At 44.2% G+C, this 13,664-nt stretch overlaps 1 long non-coding RNA gene across 2 annotated transcripts in view; it reads left to right on the plus strand.

Moving 5' to 3' along the window:
• Positions 1 to 12,173, plus strand: part of LOC140701902 (uncharacterized) — a 34,243-nt gene extending 22,070 nt beyond the window's left edge. The window contains exon 6 of one of the 2 annotated variants that reach the window (XR_013538269.1): positions 6,235 to 12,173. This is a non-coding gene — a long non-coding RNA (uncharacterized LOC140701902). The remainder of the gene's footprint in view (positions 1 to 6,234) is intronic. The other variant, XR_013538270.1, reaches the window with a different exon arrangement.
• Positions 12,174 to 13,664: the final 1,491 nt, after the last annotated feature.

Here is a 13,664-nt window from a genome sequence, read left to right on the forward strand (position 1 = left end):
GCCGAGCCAGGCAAGTAGAATTCAGGAACATTGGCAGCGAGCAGAGCCAAAATCAAGAAACAGAGTCTACCCAGAATTAATATCAGCCAAGTGAGGGGATCTTCCAGGCAGTCCAGTTTTAAATGGTAAACAGACAAGGAGGTGACAAGAGGAGGTCAAAACACAGTCCAAGGTCAGGCACCGCCAAAGCACTTAAAATACGAGTGACCCAAGGATCTCGGCAGGATCTGCAGCTTAGGAAAGACATCGTTTTTAATACACTTGCAAGTCATCATATTAGGGGAACTGTCATGCTTAGAGGTGAGCTACAGGTATTCTGGCAGCTAGTCTTCTCAAGAGGAAGTCCCTTCCCTTGCGGATGCCCCACATTTCTGAGGAAACTCCAATGCTTGAAGTTTTTCCTTACAGCTGAGTACTTAGCCTGTGCCTTTAGCTGGGAGGGGAGGCAGGCTTCTCTTCTGGTTCCAGAGCAGAGCAGTCCCTGGTGGGATTGTGGCTCCCTGATAGCAACCAAAGCCATGACTATGGAAAAACAACACAACCTTAATGTAGACAATGAAGAAACTAGAATCGTGAAAGATTTTGTATACCTTGATTCAACCCTCAATCCAAATGAAGATGGCAGCCAAGAAATTAGAAGAAGTTTGAGACTCAGAAGGGCCACAATGATGGAATTAGAAAAGATCATCAAGTTGGAAAGATGTATCCCTGGAAACAAAGACCAAGGTCATACACACTGTTGTATTCCCAGTCACCATGTATGGGCATGAACACTAGACAGGGCAACTGATGGTGGGGGGAAGGATTCATCTGAAATGTGGTGCTGGAGAACTTTGTGGATACCCAGGACTGCCAGAAAGACTGACAAGTGGGTCCTTGATAAAATCAAGCCTGAATTATATCTCTGGAGGCAAAAATGTTAAAATGGAGGCTGTCCTACTTTGGGCACTTCATGTGAAGGCACACTCCTCTAGAAAAGAGAATAATGCAGGGAAAGGCACTGGGAAAAGAAGACCAAATGTGAGATGTTGTTGTTGTTTAGTCGTTAAGTCGTGTCCAACTCTTCATGACCCCATGGACCAGGGCACGGCAGGCCCTCCTGTCTTCCACTGCCTCCCGGAGTTGGGTCCAATTCATGCTGGTTGCTTTGATGACACGGTCCAGCCATCTCATCCTCGGTCGTCCCCTTCTCCTCTTGCCTCCACTCTTTCCCAACATCAGGGTCTTTTCCAGGGAGTCTTCTCTTCTCATGAGAGGGCCAAAGTTTTGGAGCCTCAGCTTCAGGATCTGTCCTTCCAGTGAGCACTCAGGGTTGATTTCCTTTAGAATTGATAGGTTTGTTCTCTTTGCAGTCCAGGGGACTCTCAAGAGTCTCCTCCAGCACCACAATTCAAAAGCATCAATTCTTTGGCAGTTAGCCTTCTTTATGGGTCCTGCTCTCACTTCCATACATCACTACTGGAAAAACCACAGCTTTGACTATGTGGACCTTTGTCAGCAAGGTGATGTATCAGCTTTTTAAGATGCTGTCTAGGTTTGTCATCATATGAGTTGTACTGACTTCCTAAAGGAAACCACGGGCTTGGCCCAGTGGTTTAAGTAGAGATTGGAAGTTGGATTCCCCACTGTGCCTCCTTGACAGGGGCTGGACTCGTTGATCGGTGGGGTCCCTTCCAGCTCTGCCGTTCTAAGATCTAAGATTATTTACAAGAGCTGAGCAGGGCTGTTGAGGACGGGACATTGTGGAGCTCTCTCATTCCCAGGGATGCCATTAGTTGGAGGTGACTTGATGGTATAGAACAACAAATAAGGTAGCTATTGCTACATTTGGCAGAAGATGGCACTCTTTCTTGCAGTTGCAAGCATCCAACAAAACTTGCTGATGATCCCGGACAATGAGGAGGGAAACTAACAGAACAGAGGAATGAACAAGCATTAAATAGGTGGTTGATGTTCCATGAAGAGGTAGAATATAATGTGTCGCTTCTCCTGGAAAATGTCAAGAGAGAGAGAGAGACAGATCCTTGGTTCCCCACTGTCACTGTTGATCATTCTCAATCCAAACCCATGCAAGGCCGTCCGTCTAAGTGCAGTTTTTTCCAGGCAGCTGTGATTCCACTTCAAACTTAATAAGTTAACATAATATAAACTTCTAAAATTGAAAACATGAAACCATTTCATGAATTATATTTCTCTCTGTCTCAGAGCTGCTGATACTCAGAGTAGACTGTTTGTGGGTGAACAGAGAGCCGGTGGGCTCAATAGCAACACCCAACCAATTTTCTCCTCTATATTCTCCTCTATTTTTAAAAACACTTCTGGATGTGAGCATTTTCATACAGTTTTCTTTCTTCACCATCTGTATTACGTTGTGGAAGGAAGCACTCGCTATGTAGACTGATGTTTAAAAAAGAAGAAAGAATAAAATCCCCACAATGTATTAGAGTGGATTCCCACTGTCTTCAGTAGATCTCCTGCCTCATATCTGAAAAAAAAAATGCAATAATAATTTCATAAACTTCATGAGTTGTGTGTGTAGATGCTTTGAGAAACAAGATTTTTCAGGAAATGACACTCATTTGAGAAGCAAGTTTGCACCTCTTGTTTGAATCAAAACACAAAGAAGCCCAGATGAAGATGCCATACAGAAGTTTGAAAACTTAGGTGTTTTTTTTTTTAATGTGAGCTCCCAGAATCCCCTACCCATCATGGACTTGTAGCCCAAAAACACCTGGGAGTCCTGCGTTCTCATCAGAATAAATTTGGCACTGTCTCCCACCCGCTCCACATAGATGAATGGGTGCACATTGCAAGAGAGTGTAGGAGGAGAATGGGAGTAACCTTAAAGAATGCTTATGCTTTCAAAGAAAGAAAGAAAGAAAGAAAGAAAGAAAGAAAGAAAGAAAGAAAGAAAGAAAGAAAGAAAGAAAGAAAGAAAGAAAGAAAGAAAGAAAGAAAGAAAGAAAAGTGTATAGATCCAGGAAAAGTTGCCCTTTATTTTCCTAAAACTCACCTGTAGTTTCACAGATTTTGGTGCCTTCCAAATTTTCCTGCCCCAGAGCAACACATCTGTTGCCCTGCCCTATTTACCTGGATAAACCAAAGCTTTGCAGGATTGAACCAAAAGCTTATTTACTCTGAGATCCTGTTTCTCACCGTAATCATTGCTCGCTTCTGGGAAGCTCAGAAGCAGGATATGAGGGTTATATCCCTTTCCTGTGCCTATCCCGCAGGAAGCGCTACTGGAAAGCTACCCTCCCTCTGATGCTGGAAATCAAATGTAGTCACCATGACAAGTAACAAGGATAACTTTATCCTTCCTGATTGCCGGTGTTTTTTTCCTTTCCTTTTTTTCTTTTTAAGTTTTCCATTGCAGCAGAAAGAAGGTCCACGTGGTCTTTGAAGAAGTGCTAAACAGCATAGGGTGGAGAACCTCTGCCATGTCATTCTGCTGAGCGCACCGCCTGCACTGGTTGAATCTTGAGTGGGGTTGAGTTGGTGCTTTTAAGAGAGCCATTGGTTCCTCCTTGTCATGTCCACACCCGGGGAAGGCAGAGGAGCAGCCAAGCTGGTTTCTGGGCTGAAGACTCAGATAGAACCACACCCAACACATTTCAGGAGGAAACCCAATGACGTCAAGATGGGTTGCCCACTCCGCTGACATCATATGTCCCATGGAAGCCTAGCCGGACCTGCTCATCCAACTCAAGACAGTCCTCCATAGCTGTGTTAAGGAGAGAGCTTGGAGAAGGCTCTTCTAAAGATGGCAGGGGAGACTAGCTAATTGAGACACCGGCTGGGGAATTCTGGGACCTGTAGTTTGAAGACGAACTCAGACAAGTTCTTCTTCTGACTACAGATCCCAGAATTCCCCAGTGAAGGGCAATCCTTGATTGTCCCACTGGAGGACAATCATTGGTTTAAAAAGGGTGAAGGGACTATGGCTGTCAATGTGATGCGTGCACATCATCCTTGGAAGCTTTTCCCACACTGCTGAGCAATGAATTAACCCTAAGTTGCTGAGTTGCTGAGGTTAACTAAGATCAGGATAGGGTTTCCTTCTTACCCACGGCTTCCACAATCCTGCAACCACCTTGGCTACTGTCCAGGGTGGCTGGGGATTTCTGGAAGTCATAGTCCACAGAAATAATTTTCCAAACTCTGAACATGATCACCCACTGCAGTTATTGCAGCAGCATTATGGGTCTTAAAGAACAGAGCCACAGAAAAGAAATGGTTTGCAACCTGGCATGTGTCTCCTTTTCTCTGTGCCCTCCAACCTCTTTGGTCTTGCTTTAATATATATATTTTAAAAACTCTTGATCACTATCAAACCTATGGTCTATAGCTCAAGCAGGGGTGGAAGGAGGGATATCCAGTAGGGTTGGCCCTCCCATTAGGCAGCATGAGGTGGCTGCCCAAGGCATTAGATTTAGAGTCTCCTTAGGTAGAAGCAGCTGGCTGGACACCTGGGTGGTTTAGGTATCTGGCTGCAAGACCCAGAGGTTGAGAGTTTGATTCCTACAAACTCGAGCCAGCCTGTGTGGCGTTGGGCAAACTGCACAGTCCCAGGACACCCTTGCCCCCAGAAGAAGGGAACGGTAAACCTGAGGATTCTCTGCATGGAAAACCCCAGTAAAGGTTGTCGCAAGTCAGAATTGCCTTTATGGCACACAATTATTTACATGCCTTCATTAGATCAAAAGAGGAATGGGTCACACTTTGCCTCCACCCTGGAGTTTGCCTACAAGGCTTTGATGGCTACGTATCCTCAGGTGGCTTCCATGTGCCAGAGGATAAGAGGGCCCCATTCATGAATTATATGCGGCCAAGCACATGCTCTGCTGCAGATCTCAAGTAGTCAGTGACCCTCAGAGGATGACACTCAAAGCCTGACTTTATCCACAGAAATAGCAACCTCCCAGTCAGGAAAATAAAGAAAGGTGCATGACTTTTTCAGACCAAGGTGGATTTAAAAAAACAGCAGTAGAATAGAGGGGTTACAATAGGGGAGAGTGTTAACAGCTAAATGGAAGCAGAAATGTGTATGATTGGAAAGGAGGAGGGAGTGGGGCCGGCATGGCTTATTAAGATCTTCCAAACATGACTTAGTTTCTTTACATTATTAGCTTTCCTTAACGAGCAGCTGCCTCTTATTAATGCACTTTGGAGAGGACAACAATCTTCTCTCTGATGTCTTGCGCCGATGCTGCCAGAGAGGAATTGCGCATGGGGGATGCGGAGGTAGAGTGCAAAGGTTATTTCTTAATCACTCCACTCAATCTGGGCCAAAACAGCTGAGAACACAACGCAGTGCCCCTCCGGGCTGGGGAGGAGGGCGGGTGGGAGCAGGAGACGTCGGCCAAGGAGGGTGACATGTTTCTGACGTCCGTCAGGCATCAAGAGTTGGCACCCTGTTTGCATTCTGTGGCCGGCAGGCTTTTGCTTGCATCCTGGTGCGCTATTTCGGTCTTTTGGCAGTATGGTGTAGTGATTAGAGGAAGGGGGAACAATTTGCAGCTCTCCAGATGTTGCTGGACCGAGACTCCAGTCCCCCCCCCCACAACCAGCATAGTCAATGGCAAAGAGTGATGAGAGTTGTAGTTCAAGGTTTACAAGTTGCTCACCCTTGGGTGAGAGTGATGGGATGGGGCTTAGGAGTGGGGTGGGGGCCAAGTCCATACTGCGTCAATTCACAAGGCAAAGGTGAGCATGAAGGTAAGGCAGGAAAGGGCCATGCAGGCCAACCTGACACCCCCGGATACAGAAAGTATGTGATCTATAGAAAGTAAGTCAAGCCCAAACTTTCCTTTAAACATTTCTGGATGCCAAAAGTGCAGGTCCTTTCCCCCTTCTCTCATCAAGAGAACGTCATCTGTAGACGCAGACGTATTTCGTCAAAACTGTATTTGCAAGATCCCGAGGCATTCAGCGAGGGAAGGATCTGGCCATGCTTGCGTTTCCGGTACCCTAAAAATAGCTGTGCTTCCATTAAGAAAAAGAGTGTGAACTATTATATTCTCAGGGGGACAAGAGGTTAGGTATGAGTCCGTAGAAATAATATTGCAGCCTCAACAGGAAACAGAAGGATACTGAGGCTGTGTTTTCCGAACAAAGAAACTCATCAACCCAAAGGAGGAGTTCATGTGAAATTCAGATGATGATTAGACCCTTATAATATGCCATTCCTGCCAACCTCTGAGATCATGAACTTTATGCAACCTTTGTGTTCAGGTCCTGGCGCTCAAGCCGACACCACTCTTACTACAAATGCACCAGCGTCGTGATGAACACCATCATGGGAAACACAGAGCTGAAAAGCACAATTTACTGCATCTTTTCTTGCCCTTTCTCCAAGGAAATTGGGACAATATATAAACTTTGCTTATATGGAGGAATTGCATAGTTGTTTTTACTTTATTAAAATTTGCTGGTGAGCAAATGGGTTTCTGATAACAGATCTGAATTTGAAATGTTATGCCATGGTGGTAATTCGAATCTGGATCACTCCATGGAACTGAGATGGAACTAATGCTGTATTCACTATACAACTGGTGGGCAGAGAGTATTCATAAAATATCCAATTTTCTTGCTACCCCCCCTACCCATTCTTGATCTACCAATCTCTCATTAGGGAGAGTTAGGTTTAAATTAGATACCAGGGTTAGCATGTCATTAGAAGCGAAGCCTACTTAAGAGGTAAAAGATGTTTGTTCATCCTGGCATAAGCTTGTCTCAATCCGCACATTGCAAATGAACTTGCTTTTGCTTTACTGCTAATCATAGGGAGATAAACATGTTCTCAGGACTCTGATTGCTTAGGCAGAGAATTTCAGCAGGGAATAATAGTTTTCTTGATCATTTGCATTAGAAGAATTTTGAGTATAGGAATTACTATACCAAGGAATACTCTGAGTCCTAGAACCAAACAGTGGGGCGAACAGATGACCTCCAGAAATTTTGGACTATAAACCCCATAAGCCTCATGGTGGTTCAGTTCTGAGATGGCATACTGAGCCTGGGATTCTGGGAACTGTAGTACAACCCCACCACATTCCATTTCTAAAGAAAACATTCTTCTAAACAGTGCAAGGAAGCATTAGAAAATGGCAGATGTATCTAAATTGGGAGCCTTGAACTCGAGGGTAATGTCATTGGGATCTGGAGAGGCCAACAGGTATGGGATTCCCATATCAGCTAGATAGGAGACTCAGTGGGTGTGGAAGGATCCGTGTGAATTCGATGACTTTCTGGTCTCTTTCCGTAGAATCTCTGGCAAACTTGATCCTTGAGAGTGGAACGGGAGAAACCTCACACTGTTTGTCTTATGGGCTTGGCCAAATTGTTCATATTGTCTTCGTTCCCTGTTAATCTCATTCCCTTTCCACAAAGTTCCACTCCCCTCCTTAAGGGAAGCGTGCTCCTTGACCTCCCAAATGTCCTTCAAGAGGCTTGATGGGTGGATCTGCTCTTAGTCCTTTCCTCTGATGGACCGATAAAGCATCTGTCATCTTGAATCCCATCTCTTTGAGATTTAACCCTGTCCTGCCAGCAAGTGCATGGGCTATAACAGCTCCCCAGGCAGCTGTATCTGGTGTGAGTTATCACTCTGGGAAACTGGATTTGAGAGAGCTTTATTTGAAGCCTGAGCTCAACTCTACATTTGCTGCATCATGCATTAGCACAACATGCTTTAACTTCCAGCCCTGCTAAGCTCAGTGAATGTTCAGAATTTATGGGTCAGAGTAGACATTTAAGGGGGATAAATATGCCCAAGGATTAACCCACTGCCTGCACATAAAGGGGTTTTCTTAGAAACAGGTGCTTCAGTATACTAACTTGCTTTACCTTCCAAGGACAAATCATAAAACAAAGTGCACTATATGAGAGACATTCAATTGATGAAAATCATGGGCAATGACAAAAAAGTGTCTTTTTCCCCTTGTGGAAGTAAGGTAAAGGTTCCCCTTGACATTTAGTCCAGTTGTGTTCGACTCTAGGGTGCAGTGCTCATCCCTGTCTCCAAGCCGTAGAGCCAGCATTTGTCCGAAGACAGTTTCCGTGGTCACATGACCAGCAGGACTAGACATGGAATGCCATTACCTTCCCACCGAGGTGGTCCCTATTTATCTACTTGTATTTATATGCTTTCGACCTGCTAGGTTGGCAGGAGCTGGGACAAGCGACGGGAGCTCACTCCATCATGTGGATTTGATCTTACGACTGCTGGTCTTCTGACCCTGCAGCACAGAGGCTCCTACGGTTTAACCTGCAGCGCCACCACGTCCCTCTTGTAGAAGTACCCGTTCTTCAGAAAAATTAAAGAAGATAGAAATGTTGCCTAGTTTGAAAATGTTTATATCTTTTCATTTTATCTTTTCCAGGACTGCCATAGAATAATAAAAAACAGTGTTTCCCAACTTTGGGTAACCCAGATGTTCTTGGACTAAAACCCCTAGAAGGCTTCACCATTAACTGTGCTGCCCTGGATTTCTGGTAGTTTTAGCCCAAGAACATCTGGGGAACTCATGTTTGGGAACCACGGTCATAGAATGGTCAGAGGACCTAATAAGTACAAGAGAGGTTATAACAAACCTCATAAGGAAGAGAGCAAGGAGTGAGGTCGAGTGTCCCACTTTATAGAAGACAGTATTCAGTTGCTTGGGTGTTTGGGCTCCCTCCTTCCTTATACTTTTACCATTCTATTATTCCATAATTAGGTAATTGTGTACTTCTATTGGATATACAAGCCAAGGTTTTTTTTTATGTTGTTCAACTAATGGGCCTCAGTGAAACAGAATATGCTTCTTTATGGTGGGCCACACGAAAGTCCTATTTTGTTAACAAGCTCAGACAAACCAACTTCTAGCCACCCTAAAAGGTTGGTCAGATATTTAAGGAATGGTTTTATGAGCTCTACACCCCCTACTGAGCTTCCAGGGCTAAGTAAGGATTTAAACCCAGGCCTTCTGAGTCCTAGCCCATCATTCTATTTGCTCCACCACACTGAGTACCCCATCAGGCAAAATACTTCCATTTAGGATCCAGAGCAGTAGTGACCTAATTGTGGGAGATGTCAACCTACCCATTTTCAGTCAGAAGTAGCTGTAGCTTCCAAGGGAAGGCTACTCATGAGCGAAAGCAAACCTCGATGCATGTTTCCTTAGCTGGGAGGAAAACCATGCATATAAAGGCTGCACACCTGTTTTCCCCATTCTAAATAGGCTGGATTTGTTGATGGAGTGATCATATTGGGGGAAAGGGTGTGGAGAGGGTGTAATTAAACCTCCTCTCCTAGAAATAATTGGTGCTACTACTGCCATTGTTACTGTTGATGTTCATCATCCTTTTCTCCTCCCCCTCATCCCCTGGTCCCTCTCTTACTAGAAGCTGTAAGGGTGATGATGACCTTGAACTCTAAACAGTAGGGTGTTGTTGCATCTGAAACACTCCCCAAAGTTCTTCAGCCAAAGATCTCTGTTGCTTCCTGAATTTCTTTCCTATTATTTCACCTTGAGTGATCAGATGTCATCGGAGGTGTAACGAGAGTTAAGGCAGTAGGGGCTTTGATCCATGGCGCTGAAATCCAGAAGGCACAATCACGTATTGCTGAGAGGAGACAAATGGAGCCGTCCTCCCCACGTCTCGGTCTTCTCCCCACAACTGTGAATCTCATGGAGCCAAAGCTTAACCAAAAAGGCGGTAGAGCCTCCAGTAGACAAAATTACTAGTTATTACTCCACTTCTAACATTGCATTTTCTGTTCCTCATTATATGACTGAAGTGTCCTAAGCTTCCTGCTTTTTATGTTTCTTAAGGATTTCTTGGTCTACGATCAGCCATAACAATCTCTACAATTCATTTCTCATTACATGACCAAAACTTCCAGCTTTTTGTAATGTGTGCATCTTGTAATTTCTTGACCTTTATTAATAAAAACCAGGAAAACATAAAACATATAAGTTGAAGAAAGCTAGGATACTTTGGTCATGAACAGAGAAACAAAAAGTATAAATTGTTACCATAATTGAAGCAAAATAAATGGGTCAAGTTCTCATTCCTGCACTCCCCCCACCACATTATTTTACCTTGAAGAATCAGTTGCAATTATTCCAGTTGACTCCATTTTATGTGGATGCTGTCTTAGATCAAGAGCTGATACAGTCAATAGACGAAACAGTGCTATGGTTATCAAGTCAGCAAGATTGCTATTCTGAGAGCCAAAATCTGAGACCAGGGGGCAGACTCTTCTGATGTCACATAGGGAGGGCAAACACACAGATGGATGGTGGCAGGGACTATTTTTCTAGGCTTTGTGCTGGTGCTGCCAGGTCTTCTGCAGGAAGAAGTTTCACAAGTCATGATGCTGGTGCTTCACTCCTAGCCTGGCTCCAGGGGACAGACCCTTCTGATGTCACATAGGGAGGGCACACACGGGTGGATGGTGGCAGGGACTGTTTTTCTAGGCTTTGTGCTGGTGCTGCCAGGGCTTCTGCAGCAAGAAGTTTCACAAGTCATGATGCTGGTGCTTCACTCCTAGCCTGGCTCCAAAGGGAAAGATTGATTCTGTTTGTGTGCACCCAAAGTCTCCAGTCTCCTCCACTTGTAGGAGTGAGTGAAGGGCGCTGGGTAAAGGGGTGGCAGCAACCGGGACTTGGGTCCATCGTGCCATTTAGAGCAACACACAAAGACCTCCATTCTGAGCCACTGAGCTGTAATGCCAGCTGGAAGTGGGCACAGATGCACAACAGTCAAATTGTCTCATCCTCCGGTGCTACTTGCCCTGAGATTGTCTTGTCTCCACACCTGAAGACATGGAGAAGCACTTCTGTTCTCTGGGCCTTAAGCCAATGCTCCAAGACGTGGCAACCCTAGTTAGTGCATTGCTGTAAGCACAGCTCCATCAGGAAGCAAAAAAGAGGCCCATTTTAGAATAAAGAAGTTAAGTCTGGATTCTTGAGCTAGGTCCTTATCTCTTAGAGACCCCAATCTATGTCCAATTACCATTAAGAACACAGCTGTCTTCATTTCAACAGCATGATACCAGGAGGTAGCAAGACTGATGTTGCTGTTGCTGTTGCTAAATTCCTAGGAGTACAATATCCTTGTTTTTCCACTTAGAGATGGGAAAATTGGGTTTATTGTTTTCATTTTTTAAAGGCTACTGTTTCCAAAAATTCATCATGGTCTAGCATTCCAGCTTCAATTCTGCTTCATATCCGCCAGATCAACAAAGAAGCCCGGGTTTATTTCCTGCCTACCCCTCTACCAAAAGGGCTTTCAGTGAGAAGAAAAAGCGGATAGCTTATCTTTTCAGAAATTCCCCCTCACCTTTGCAATTCCACAAACAGTATGTTTGGGAATGAATTATTTCTGTTGAAACCTGTGCTATGCATTTTGGGCTTCTAGTAGACTATGCCAGATTGGGCAGCCTGTCCATGGATATTAAAAGGTATCTGTAGGAGTATGACACTGGTAAGCTACTCCCTTGGGTGAAGATTCAAGTGGATGAGATGATACACATTTTTATATGAACATCAAAACTAGTCTCCCCCTCCTTTCCAGCTTGAAACCACTTAAAAAACTCTTTCATCTCTGGCTCCCTGCTCTTTCACCTTATGATTGTATGTCTTGTTATTACAACTCCTACAGGCATCTGCCGAGAATGAACTCATAACCTAGAAAGTAACAAAAGACACCAGCTTGGAGATGAGTCGTCGTCCCTCGCCTCCAACTCCGCCAGTTGTACTCCAGCAGATGTATTGGGGAACCTAGTTGACAAAGCTGTTGTCCTGGTCTTCCAATTCAATCGTTGCAGCAGCTGAAACCCCATTGAGCAGTTTGGCCATACAGAAACGTCCAGAGAGGTAGTCCATTCTAGCAAAAATGACCCAGAGTCTTGTGATGCCTTAAGGACGAACATGTTTCATTGGGTGGAGGCTTTCCTGAACTACAGCCTGCTTCTAAAGATGGAGTTGGTAAGAGTGTGAGATTAGGACTTTGGGAATCCAGGTTAAAGTCCCCACTGAGCCCTGAAAGTCACCGGCCACTGCACCTTCTCAGCCTGATCCTGCCTCCCAAAACGGTTGTGGGGATTATGGGAAGGAAAAGTATGTATACAAATGCTTTTACTCCTGGGAACTAAAGAGGATAAAATATAATCGATTAATGAATGCATGTAGGGTGCAAGTTTTTCCAGAGTTCGAGTTTTCTGCTGAAAAACACCAATTTGTTTTTAGAAATTTTTCCCCATTAAATTCATTATTAAGATAGGTATTCAAGTAACATGTTCAACGGATGGATGTAATATCAACCAAAATGTAGAATCAAAGTTTCAGTTTATGATTTGTTTTCCATAAGCAATTATCCCTAGAAACACATTGGCAGTTGCTAATCTTTAGACATGTCTATGCTAACATTTTCCTGTTCTAAAAACAACAACAACAAAAAACCACTTGACTTTCTTTCTTTCTTTGAGACAAATATTTTAGTCCAACTCTTGTTGGGAAAAATGTGCGGAGATATTTATACAGCATGTAAAATTAACTTATTATTTTTAGAGATGAGGAGTGAATTTAACTCAAACAAGGGAAGGCAGAAAGCCTCTACTAATGTACCCTCCAGTAAGGTGGAATTTACTTCTTGATAGACATGAATACAGTCACAGCATAAATCTGTTTCAGTTTGATTTAACGCACTGGTCAATGTTTTCCCCCAAATTTTCCTGGAAGGTGAAAAGAAGCCAGCTCCTCACATTACAGTGGAACTTGTACGTTGCAGAATAAGATGGTGGGGTTGGCAGCCACTGGGACTAAGGGATCTTTCTTTAGTGAGAGAGAGGTCTCCTTTACAGACTGATAAGATTGGTTCTTTCTCCTCCTTTTAGATCTATGTATCTTCTTCCTCCATTTCATGTTGCCTGCATTCCATTTCATTCCAGTTCCACTTTCACTTTGGCTCCTGTCAAGGGTCAAATTAACAGGTTGTGGCCACTCATGGCAGTACACGGAGCCTTCACCAGACTGCTTTTGGCTTCTCCGTCCACAGTACAGTATTTTTGTTTGTTTCTTTGCTTCTGCAATCATTGGGACTTTCTTGAGCCTGCAGTACCTCCCTCTTGCACAAAGGTTGTGCTCTTTGAGCTATGCAAGTGAGGGCTTAATAAGCACGCAGAGAATTGAACCTGGATTGGATGAAATGATGATTATGATATAATCCCATCAGCATCCTTGGCCAGGGTTCTTTAAGAGGTAGATGAGGGCAGGTTGCTGCCCCAGATAACTTGCGTTGTCAAACATAACACAGCAGAAGCCAATGGTCATCATTGCTATCACTAGGTCAAGATTTAGAATGAGGTTCTCCGCAACTGCTCAGTGGTTCTGAACTCAGATGTCGGCCTCAGACGGATCAGCTTTTTTCATCCCAAGAGAAAACTTTCAGTGAAGTTGTTAAAGTTGTTTGTGTGTGTGTGTCTGTGTTTGTGTGTGTGTGTAAAGTAAAATGGGGCAGGTTGCAGGACAATGGCTGCATATGTAGCTTCAAACTCCTGCTGCCAGTAGCTAACAGTCAGAGCACCCAGCAAAGGAAATGCATTATTTTCTTTCTGCTCTTCCATTTTCCCTTCTGACACACAGTTCTTTCCATGAGCAATTACATAGGAAGAC

This window comes from Pogona vitticeps, chromosome 8, assembly GCF_051106095.1.
Source record: "Pogona vitticeps strain Pit_001003342236 chromosome 8, PviZW2.1, whole genome shotgun sequence".
Classification (NCBI taxonomy): Eukaryota; Metazoa; Chordata; class Lepidosauria; order Squamata; family Agamidae; genus Pogona; species Pogona vitticeps.